We start from the raw sequence: 12,782 nt of genomic DNA, 5'->3' as shown, positions 1-12,782 counted from the left end.
CCACACCTCGGGCGCAAGCTCCATTACATTCGGCTTCGTAATAAAATATTAATACATACTTGGGACACTCGAAGTTCTTCGAAATACTTCGGTTTATTAATAATCTATGTATACAGTGTATCGTGTTACCGAATGCCGGACGTTATTGTGGATTCCGTCCACGGTCTTCGTATTGTTGACAAAACGTCAAACGGCTTTGTTCTTGTACAAGTATCAAACTGTTCCAATAAGATTTATTTATACTAAGGAAATCGTTATTTAGTATTCGGAATCAAATTCAAATTTTGTTTTTTTTATTGCTTAGGTGGGTGGACGAGCTCACAGCCCACCTGGTGTTAAGTGGTTACTGGAGCCCATAGACATCTACAACGTAAATGCGCCACCCATCTTGAGATATCAGTCCTAAGGTACAGTTACAATTATAGTTACAGCGGCTGCCCCACCCTTCAAACCGAAACGCATTACTGCTTCACGGCAGAAATAGGCAGGGTGGTGGTATCTACCTGCGCGGACTCACAAGAGGTCCAACCACCAGTAAATATTTATTTATTTTTGTTTGATTATTTTTAATTCATCACGTGTCGGTACGGGTAATCTCTCTCTACAGTAATTCTTTTGTTGAAATTCGATGAGGTAACAACTAGAATTTTAACTGTGGTATGACGTCACTGATTACCATGTTCCATGTATGATTAGCCCACAAAAAAAGTCTCACTTTTATTGTGTAAAGGCTATCCCAGTTCTCAATCAGGATTGCTGTAGATATAGACAGAATGATACGACTTACTCATGTGGGCTTATAATAAACGAATGGTGGTAGGACCGCCGCCCTGCCTAATTCTGCCGTGAAGCAGTAATGCATTGCGGTTTGAAGGGTGGAGCAGCCGTTGTAACTATACTTGATACATTAGAACTTATATCTCAAGGTGGGTGGTGCATTTACGTTGTAGATGTCTATGGGCCCCAGTAACCACTTAACACTAGGTGGGCTGTGAGCTCGTCCACCCATCTAAGCAATAAAAATACCACGATTTGCATCGAGTCCTCCTTGCGTCGTATACGTCAAAACTGAGTCGTGAGTCTTCTGTATCACTTTCTCTCGCACGATTTTTTTCCATGTATTTCCGTCTATGGCGGTGTGGAGGGCGTCGCGAAACGTAGAAACAAGAGCAGTGCTGATCTGGTCGGACCAACATATTAGAGCCGCTCCCCCGAGGCCTTTTTCCACCCACTTTACCGGTTACGATAATTTTCTCGAGGTCGTTTCCATCCTTCCTTGCAATATGACCGAAGTGTTTAAAGATATTCGAGTATCTTGACATATTATACATAATATTATAGTGGACTGCATGCCTCTGGTTCAACATGTTTTACAGAAATCGCGCATCACGCTAGGCGCTCATTCGTTAAGTTTTAATTTATCCACGGCTTTTGCTTCCATCTCTTTGCATAATAAAAAGCTACTGTTGTTATTGCTGAACTTTGCGGACGAGCTTACGGCTTACCTCGTGTTAATTGGTTACCGCAGTAGGGTAGTTGTACCTTCCCGTGCGGGCTCCCAAGACTCCCTACCACCTGTAAGTACTTCACTAATAAATGATTTATTTTTATTTGCTGTTATAACTTGTAGTGTATTTGTATCAATCAAATGTTGCAGTTTAGGCTTTTTTTTATATTGCCCTTGTAGGCAGACGTGTAGTGTATTTGTATCAATCAAATGTACAGATGCACCTGTTGCAGTTTAGGCTTTTTTTGATATTGCCCTTGTTCAGACGAACCCACGGCCCACCTGATGGTGAGTGGTTACCGTTGCCCATGGACTTCAGCAATGCCAGGGGCAGAGCCAAGCCGCTGCCTACCGCTTAGTATAGATAAAGCGCGAGTAATGATTTCTCTTTTAAAGAGTGTCATAATATTTTTTTTAGTTTGTCAACCGATTCGGAACGATGCGTGCCATCATTCACGAGCTATATACAAAAAAGTAAATAACATAAATTAAAAGCGTAATAGCGATCGAGGCATTCGAAAAATCAACTTATTTCACAGTCTTTCATTAAGCCTATACAAACTAGATTGGTTTTTAAAAATAAAACTTTAATTATTCTTTTGTTTTTTTTTTAAACTGAACATAGAATGTAATCTTCACCATGTTTCAAGGCGATTTCGTACTAATTAACGTTTCGGAATAGTAAATTAATGATTAAAAACATTAATACAATTGCCAAATCCTAACATCATTATGAATAGCTTGATCAAAATCGAGGCCATTAATTTTGCTTTGTCTCCGTTTGAGTACACGTCCTGTTTTGTTCATTTGTAAACGTTACATCTTACAAACCCTAATGTTTCACATGACTAAGTTCAATTCGCTTCTTGTTTTTACTTTGTGTTTTTTATCTATATGTCAGCACGCGCCAGGGATGGCTGAGCGGTAGGTTCCGTCATCACTCGTATTTGGTTGAACACAGTTTATAAAAAGTCAATAAAACCTTTTGAATAATAATTATTGAAACTCAACACACACAACTTTCACAATGAAAGGATAAACCGACAGTTTCGTTGCACATACCGACAGACCGACTGACTGACTGACTGACTGCCAGAGACTCACTGACTGAGACGGACGGAATGACTGTCTGACACGGAATGCCACGACTCTGTCCACGTACCGCCATTTTATATTGTGGCGTTACGGAGTCTACCCTTCATTTTGTGATATTTATCAAAACAACATTTCATCATTTAAAATAATAATCAAAACCACCGTCTTAATATTACTAAAAGTCGTTATCCACGACAACTAAAAGTCGTTATCCACGACATATATATTAATACGTGAAGCAAAAACTTTGTATCACTTTTTACGAAAATTGCGCATACGGAGGAGTATGAAATTTTCCACACTGATAAAGAATATAGAGAAGAAGTGCACAATGCTAATATTTTTTTTAAATACTGCATAAAAGATACATTAAATCAATAAAGAAAACATTACACACACTACACTATTGTGTATTTGACGCACACACGCATGCATACTATTTATTGTCAAACTTTCGTTCTTGACGTCTGTTGTCAAATTGAGAATAGGTATAATATTGTTTGTCTTTGTTAATATTTTTATAGTGTAGTCTTGGCGAAATTTGTGATTATAGAAGTATAAAATACAATCATAATAGTGTACAAACTTACAATTCCAATTAATTATAGTCGAATTTCGACTACTGCGGGACCTCTAGTATATATTAAAGCAGTTTGTATAAATGGTACAACGTAAGCCCGCGCGGATGTGGACCACAATCCTGCCTGTTCCTATTTCAAGATCGCTGTTTTACATACAAATGAGATTCTCACTGGTGGTAGGACCTCTTGTGAGTCCGCACGGGTAGGTACCACCACCCCGCCCATTTCTGCCGTGAAGCAGTAATGCGTTTCGGTTTGAAGGGCGTGGCAGCTGTTGTAACTATGCTAAGACCTTAGAACTTATGTCTCAAGGTGGGAGGCGCATTTACGTTGTAGATGTCTATGGGTCTAGTAACCACTTAACACCAGGTGAGCTGTCAGCTCGTCCACCCATCAAAGCAATAAAAAAAAATCGATATACATAATAATATGTACCATCATTTTATCTATACGAAATAAATAATAAATTATAGAATTAACCTCTCTCCTATGATTACGATGCGTAAGATGGTCAAACGAGGTTTGAAAACTCCTTAACACTTTGAATGCCATGACGGTCACCATGCGTCCACGGCATACTTTTCCCTAGAGGACTTTACCGCATCAAACAATATCTAGGATCGTCCAAAAATCGTGAGGATGTGTTTTTTTGCAAATATTATTGACGACGTGAGTGGATGAAGGAGATATGATACAATTTGTTAATTTTGAGAAAACGGACAATAAACTTTTGTTACTTGTACTTTTTCTTCGTAAATAACTCCTTCATCACATGCAATTTCTAAAAATAGCCTTTAAACCCGGGGTTTTAAGGTCTAATATGATTTATAGGGACATGACGCCTTCATTCAATGTAAAAACTAAAAAATCTTAAAAATGGCACTTAACCCCTCCATCCACTCATGTCTTCTATTAAGAAATAGTAAGGTATATGACGGATACCTTATCGGATATCTTCGGTTATATTACTATCGACAATTGAAAATTTAAAAAAATTCCATTTATTACTTAAACCTTTATTATTAGGAAACCTAGTCAAACGTAACTTTAATAATACTAAAATAAAAATCATCTTACTCAAAAATAACAAATGAAAATCAAAGCGACGCTAATTCAAAAACGTTGTAAGGCTTGAATCATAATTAGTGTGTCCGCATAGTATTATCTGAGCATCCACAGATACCAGGCGGGCCGTGGGAACTCACAATATGCAGTCCGATGATACGGAATTAGATAAAAGACGCCGATTAACATTTACGTAACATACAATATACAGCAAGGCTTTTTGTTTGTTTGTATTAGTTTGTCATTATATTATTTTCGACGGTCATTGTGTCGTCGGTCAGTAATATAATAATAATAAAGGCGAAATGAAACCGTAAGAATAGTTTTTATTGTGTCTACGACTTGCAAAAGACAAATGAAATTCGGTTTCTCTGATTGATCCTTTTTGAATCAGGTAAAAATACATTCGTAAGGGCCATCTTTTTAAAAAAATAAAATAAAAATCAAACCATTACTCCGAACGATACACGGAATCGCCAGGTGTGATTTCTCCGTCGTCCGCCTGCGATCGAGAATGATTTTAATGCAAGATCGACATTTAAAGGTGGACAGCATATTTTTTGTTGGTTTTTGGTGACTAGACCCTTACAGATGATATGCGAACCCAAGAATCGGTGCGTTTAATATATATGGCACCTGTCTGTGGTTTATTCATAGCTTGTTTTAAAAAAGACATCTTAGAGCCCTGCGGTGATAAGAGAAAAGGAATACATTCCGAGGCCGGATAATGGATGTTAAAAGTAACGTTTAAGTACTGAGGTAATTTAAAAAAAAAAACACATTTGACTACATCAAGAAAATATAATCTGAATCTGATTTATTAGTAGTTGTAGGACCTCTTGTGAGTCCGCACGGGTAGGTACCACCGCCCCGCCTATTTCTGCCGTGAAACAGTAATGCGTATCGGTTTGAAGGGTGGGGCAGCCGTTGTAACTATACATATCTCAAGGTGTGTGGCGCATTTACGCTGTAGATGTCTATGGGCTCCAGTAACCACTTAACACCAGGTGGGCTGTGAGCTCGTCCACACATCTAAGCAATAAAAAAAAAAGCAATTAATTTTCCTAAAAAAAAAAACAACGAATAGATAATTAATTATCTATCTATCTCTATGTATAAAAATGAATTGCTGTTTGTTAGTCTCGCTAAAACTCGAGAACGGCAGGACCGATTTGGCTAATTTTGGTCTTGAATTATTTGTGGAAGTCCAGAAAAGGTTTAAAAGGTAGATAAATATGGATATTTCATTTTTCCTTTGATGTGTCCCCCGTCGGACGGATTCCTTTTGTTTGTTTCAAGTTTATTTTATACAAAAGTTTAGGTTTTTTATTTATCGATTGAGGCACTACGAAGTCTGCCGGGTCAGCTAGTCATTAATATATTTATTTATCTATAAGTTGAGACCTAAAGCATAAGAAGCCTTGTAATAATAGTGAAGCGATGCGTCTGCCGTCTATACCAGTGTTCAAATCCCCCAAGCAGGTACTTATTCTAATGAAATACGTACTTAAAACGGGTTTACGGACAACTTTCACGATCAAGGAGTATTATAAAGTAATAAAAATCAATCCAGCAAAAATGTTTGTGTATTATTTGCTGGTGAAAATTTGACCTCGTGTGTCAAGACAGGTCGTGATGTCTATCGGTTCCAGTAACTACTTAAAATGCAATGGTCCGTAAGCTCACCCATCCATCTAGGCTAGAAAATTATGTTTAAAATAATTGCCATTGGATTAATTTATTTGGAACATTAACTTCTAGATATAGTGCTTGTCAAAACTATTATGGAACACGTTTTTTGGTTTATTCGCGGATAGCATCAAAACAGAAAAAATGATTACTGAGGGTATGAAAAAAGGGTAGTACGATAGTAGAAAGGAGATGCTAAAACCATCAGTACTTCTAATGGAACATACATTATATTAGGTTTAGATCTGGTCGGACCAACATATTAGGGCCACTCCCCCGAGGTCTTTTTCCATCCACTTTACCGGTCACGATAATTTTCTCGAGGTCGTTTCCATCCTTCCTTGCAATATGACCGAAGTGTTTAAAGATATTCGAGTATCTTGACATATTATACAGTATATTATACATTATATTATAGTGGACTGCATGCCTCTGGTTCAACATGTTTTACAGAAATCGCGCATCACGCTAGACGCTCATTCGTTAAGTTTTAATTTATCCACGGCTTTTGCTTCCATCTCTTTGCTAAAGAGATGCTCTTTGCTCTTAGCAAAAAGCTACTGTTGTTATTGCTGAACTTTGCGGACGAGCTCACGGCTTACCTCGTGTTAATTGGTTACCGCAGCAGGGTGGTTGTACCTTCCCGTGCGGGCTCCCAAGACTCCCTACCACCTATAAGTACTTCACTAATAAATAATTTATTTTTATTTGCTATTATAACTTGTAGTGTATTTGTATCAATCAAATGTACAGATGCACCTGTTGCAGTTTAGGCTTTTGTTTTATATTGCCCTTGTAGGCAGACGAGTCCAAGGCCCACCTGATGGTGATTGGTTACCGTTGCCCATGGACTCCAGCAATGCCAAGGGCAGAGCCAAGCCGCTGCCTACCGCTTAGTATAGATAAAGCGCGAGTAATGATTTCTCTTTTTAAGAGTGTCATAATATTTTTTTTAGTTTGTCAACCGATTCGGAACGATGCGTGCCACCATTCACGAGGTATATACAAAAAAGTAAATAATATAAATTAAAAACGTAATGGCGATCGAGGCATTCGAAAAATCAAGCTATTTCACAGTCTTTCATTAAGCCTATCGAAATTAGATTGGTTTTTATAAATAAAACTTCAATTATTATTCCTTTGTTTTTTTAACTGAGCATAGAATGTAATCTTCACTGTATTTCAAGGCGATTTCGTATTAATTAACATTCCGGAATAGTAAATTAATGATTAAAAACATTAATACAATTGCCAAATCCTAACATCATTATGAATAGCTTGATCAAAATCGAGGCCATTAATTTTGCTTTGTCTCCATTTGAGTACATGTCCTATTTTGTTCATTTGTAAACGTTACATCTTACAAACCCTAATGTTTCACATGACTAAGTTCAATTCGCTTCTTGTTTTTACTTTGTGTTTTTTATCTATACATATATTAATACGTGAAGCAAAAACTTTGTATCACTTTTTACGAAAATTGCGCATACGGAGGAGTATGAAATTTTCCACACTTATAGAGAATATAGAGAAGAAGTGCACAATGCTAATATTTTTTTAAAATACTGCATAAAAGATACATTAAATCAATAAAGAAAAGATTACACACACTACATAAAGCATTTGACGGACACACGCATGCATATTATTTATTGTCAAACTTTCGTTCTTGACGTCTGTTGTCAAATTGAGAATAGGTATATTAAATATTGTTTGTCTTTGTTAATATTTTTATAGTGTAGTCTTGGCGAATTTTGTGATTATAGAAGTATCAAATACAATCATAATAGTGTACAAACTTACAATTCCAATTAATTATAGTCGAATTTCGACTACTGCGGGACCTCTAGTATATATTAAAGCAGTTTGTATAAATGGTACAACGTAAGCCCGCGCGGATGTGGACCACAATCCTGCATGTTCCTATTTCAAGATCGCTGTTTTACATACAAATGAGATTCTCACTGGTGGTAGGACCTCTTGTGAGTCCGCACGGGTAGGGACCACCGCCTTGCCTATTTCTGCCGTGAAGCAGTAATGCGTTTCGGTTTGAAGGGCGTAGCAGCTCTTGTAACTATGCTAAGACCTTAGAACTTATGTCTCAAGGTGGGTGGCGCATTTACTTTGTAGATGTCTATGGGCTCCAGTACCCACTTAACGCCAGACGGGCTGTGAGCTCGTCCACCCATCTAAGCAATAAAAAAAATGAATTTCATTATACTGTGATCACTATTTAATAATATATACATTCGATATATATGTATATGTACCATCATTTTATCTATACGAAATAAATAATAAATTATAGAATTAACCTCTCTTCTATGATTACGATGCATAAGATGGTCCAACGAGGTTTCAAACTTCTTAACACTTTGAATGCCATGACGGACACCATGCGTCCACGGCATACTTTTCCCTAGGAGACTTTCCCGCATCGATATATCAAGGATCGTCCAAAAATCGTGAGGATGTGTTTTTTGCAAATATTATTGACGACGTGAGTGGATGAAGGAGATATGATACAATTTCTTAATTTTGAGAAAACGGACAATAAAGTTTTGTTACTTGTACTTTTTTTCGTAGATAACTCCTTCATCACATGTAATTTCTAAAAATAGCCTTTAAACCCGGGGTTTATAGGGACATGACACCTTCATTCAATGTAAAAACTCAAAAATCTTAAAAATTGCACTTAACCCCTCCATCCACTCATGTCTTCAATTAAGAAATAGCAAGGTATATGACGGATACCTTATCGGATATCTTCGGTTATCTTACTATCGACAATTGAAAATTTTAAAAAATTCCATTTATTACTTAAACCTTTATTATTAGGAAACCTAGTCAAACGTAACTTTAATAATCTATATATATAAAAATGAAACCCGTTTTCCGTTGTCACGACATAACATGAAAACGGCTTGACCGATTTGGCTAATTTTGGTCTTGAATTATTTGTGGAAGTTCAGAGAAGGTTTAAAAGGTATAAAAATATGAAAATTCTCGGAATTAAATAAAAATAACAATTTTGTTTTCCCTTTGACATGTCCTCCGTCGGACGGATTCCTTTTGTTTGTTTTAAGTTTATTCTATATAAAAGTTTAGGTCTTTATTTATCGATTGAGGCACTACGAGTCTGCCGGGTCAGCTAGTACTAAAATAAAAATCATCTTACTCAAAAATAACAAATGAAAATCAAAGCGACGCTAATTCAAAAACGTTGTAAGGCTTGAATGATAATTAGTGTGTCCGCATAGTATTATCTGAGCATCCACAGATACCAGGCGGGCCGTGGGAACTCACAATATGCAGTCCGATGATACGGAATTAGATAAAATACACCGATTAACATTTACGTAACATACAATATACAGCAAGGCTTTTTGTTTGTTTGTATTAGTTTGTCATTATATTATTTTCGACGGTCATTGTGTCGTCGGTCAGTAATATAATAATAATAAAGGCGAAATGAAACCGTAAAAATAGTTTTTATTGTGTCTACGACTTGCAAAAGACAAACGAAATTCGGTTTCTCTGACTGAACCTTTTTGAATAAGGTACAAATATATTCGTAAGGGCCATCTTTTTAAAAAAATAAATAAAAATCAAACCATTACTCCGAACGATACACGGAATCGCCAGGTGTGATTTCTCCGTCGTCCGCCTGCGATCGAGAATGATTTTAATGCAAGATCGACATTTAAAGGTGGACAGCATATTTTTTGTTGGTTTTTGGTGACTAGACCCTTACAGATGATATGCGAACCCAAGAATCGGTGCGTTTAATATATATGGCACCTGTCTGTGGTTTATTCATAGCTTGTTTTAAAAAATACATTTTAGAGCCCTGCGGTGTTAAGAGAAAAGGAATACATTCCGAGGCCGGATCATGGATGTCAAAAGTAACGTATAAGTACCATAGACCTATATAGTACTTCAGTGATAAGTACAGTGATAAGTACTGAGGTAATTAAAAAAAAACACATTTGACTACATGCAAAAAATATTATCTGAATCATTTAATTTTCCTATAAATAAATAAAACCGAATAGATGATTATCTATCTATCTCTATATATAAAAATGAATTGCTGTTCGTTAGTCTCACTAAATCTCGAGAACGGCTGGACCGATTTGGCTAATTTTAGTCTTGAATTATTTGTGGAAGTCCAGAGAAGGTTTAAAAGGTAGATAAATATGAAAAAATTGTTTTTCCTTTGATGTGTCTCCCGTCGGACGGATTTCTTTTGTTTGTTTCAAGTTTATTTTATACAAAAGCTTAGGTCTTTTGTTTATCGATTGAGGCACTACGAAGTCTGCCGGGTCAGCTAGTCATTAATATATTTATTTATCTATAAGTTGAGACCTAAAGCATAAGAAGCCTTGTAATAATAGTCAAGCGATGCGTCTGCCGTCTATACCAGTGTTCAAATCCCGCAAGCGGGTACTTATTCTAATGAAATACGTACTTAAAACGGGTTTACGGACAACTTTCACGATCAAGGAGTATCATAAAGTAATAAAAATCAATCCAGCAAAAATGTTTGTGTATTATTTACTGGTGAAAATTTGACCTCGTGTGTCAAGACAGGTCGTGATGTCTATCGGTTCCAGTAACCACTTTAAATGCAATGGTCCGTAAGCTCACCCATCCATTTAGGCTAGAAAATTATGTTTAAAATAATTGCCATTGGATTAATTTATTTGGAACATTAACTTCTAGATATAGTGCTTGTCAAAACTATTATGGAACACGTTTTTTGGTTCCTGCTTATTCGCGGATAGCATCAAAACAGACAAAATGATTACTGAGGGTATGAAAAAAGGGTAGTACGATAGTAGAAAGGAGATGCCAAAACCATCAGTACTTCTAATGGAACATACATTATATTAGGTTTAGATCAGGTGGTCGCCTGCCCCGCATGGGAGGGGTGGCGCCGTGTCCTCGTCGCAAAAATAGGAAACGACTTGTCGTTGCCGGGTGTTGTGGCATCGATGCTCGGCGACGACGAGTCGTGGAAGGCGATGCTTGACTTCTGCGAGTGCACCGTCTCGCAGAAAGAGGCGGCGGGGCGCGTAAGAGACGCGCCCCGCCGCCGTCGAGCGGGGGCCAGGAAGGCGGATTTCGCCCAAGAATTGGCCCTCTAAGTGTTTCGGGTCTCCCTCACATGTCGGCCTGCGGACCGGCGAAGGAGACCTAAGAAGACGACGTGGAAGCTGCTCTGCACGAGTTTTATGCAAGAGCATCCGGGTGATGGAAGACCGGCTATCCTCAACCCACGCTGGTTCTGACCCAGCGGGGTATTCCGTAGGGTAGACCATTCTAACCGGCGCCATCTAGGCGGGCTTCGGATAGCCTGCTGATCGAGAGGGCTGGTGGTCGTGGCGCCGACGATCGCCAGTCCGGCGTCCCGAGGGGGAGGGTGATGGGAGAGATGTGCTCCACACATGCGAGGTTTGGATGCTGGCTGTTGAGCGACAGGAGGTTTTAGTCGGTTCAACTCCGACATGCCCCGCCCTCCATCCCCCGTGGAGGGCGGAAGTCCGGTGATTTCCTCCTGACAAAAAAAAAGAGGTTTAGATCAGGTTGACAGAATAATTCAAACATAATCGTGTCGAAGTTTAAATAATATAGTCATTGTGACAAACTAATAACTAGCCACTAGATTGATTATAATTAATAATTAAATTGTTAATGAAGTAAATTATTCTTGTCGACCTTTTAATACTATACATCATATCGTTTACAAAATGATAATTCTTCGTATTGAAAGAAATCCTAATTAATGGTTCGTAACTGCTCGGAAACTATATAATTGATATAGAATCGTTTTGAATTAAGTCGTGAAGTCTGATAATTTATAATTAGAATAAGAATTAAGTCATCGCTTACACTGTACAACGAAAAGAACAGATTAGCATACCTTGGCCTAATTATTTACTATGTCTTTAATACGATGCTATTCTGTGCTTTCTACTTTTCTATTACGCTTAATTTTTTTTTTCTATTAATATTCTACGTCATTCCACGTAATAAAGCGCTTTCTTAATAGAATAAAATAAAAAAGTCATTAACATCCTGATTTCTGAACGGTTTTAAATTTTGTTGCCAACGATCGGTTGTACAATTTACAGGTAGATTTTTATGATACATAAGTATTGGTACAGAGGGGAACATGTTTTTTTTTTCTTCTACCCAATCTACCTAAGGGCTAGTTCTAGCCTTGCTCGGACGAGAGGAATTGCTAGCACTGGCCCTAGCAAGAGTAGTGTTTGTGAGACTTAAACGACGGCGGGAAGATCTTCCACCGAGCGGATGATATTTGCTCGGTGGACCGACGGTCCGAATGTTGTTGTTTTTTTTTGTCCTACCTAAGCTGATAGCCTTGAGAGGCTATTTCAGCGGAACCTTAACTAGTAGGTGAGCTCACGGGGCTCAAACCTGAGGACGTTTCTAACACGAACCCTAGCAAGAGCTGTGCTTCGCAGAATCTACCACCGGGTCGGAAACTCAGTGGGCTGTGTCTGAGGGTTAATTTACTCGTCGAGCCCTTCGTCGCAAGCGACGGGTTCGACGAGAACGGTAACCGGTGCTTGAGGTACCTAAAAGCACCATTAGTAGATCGAATGTTGTTATTCGGAATTTGTATATATGCGAGCTTAACTTGAAAATGTGGTAAGCGAGATTCAGGCATCTGTCATGTCTTGCGTTGTATGCTTTGCTAAATCGGGTCGGAATCGCGACTCACTCAGAAGAGCCGGCGAGAAACTCAGCGGGTTCGGGGTACACGATGATCTTTTATTTTTCTCGAAACACAGTTATATCAGACGAGAGTTGATAAC

At 38.0% G+C, this 12,782-nt stretch overlaps 1 protein-coding gene across 2 annotated transcripts in view; it reads left to right on the top strand.

The window, feature by feature from the left end:
* The window catches only part of LOC101739984 (tyrosine-protein kinase Src64B), a 100,741-nt gene that overhangs the window by 76,654 nt on the left and 11,305 nt on the right, over window positions 1-12,782 (top strand). The window lies entirely within an intron of this gene.

Source organism: Bombyx mori, chromosome 11 (assembly GCF_030269925.1).
Source record: "Bombyx mori chromosome 11, ASM3026992v2".
Lineage (NCBI taxonomy): Eukaryota > Metazoa > Arthropoda > Insecta > Lepidoptera > Bombycidae > Bombyx > Bombyx mori.
Note: the sequence above shows the minus strand (reverse complement) of the source record. Positions and strands in the feature narration are given on the sequence as shown.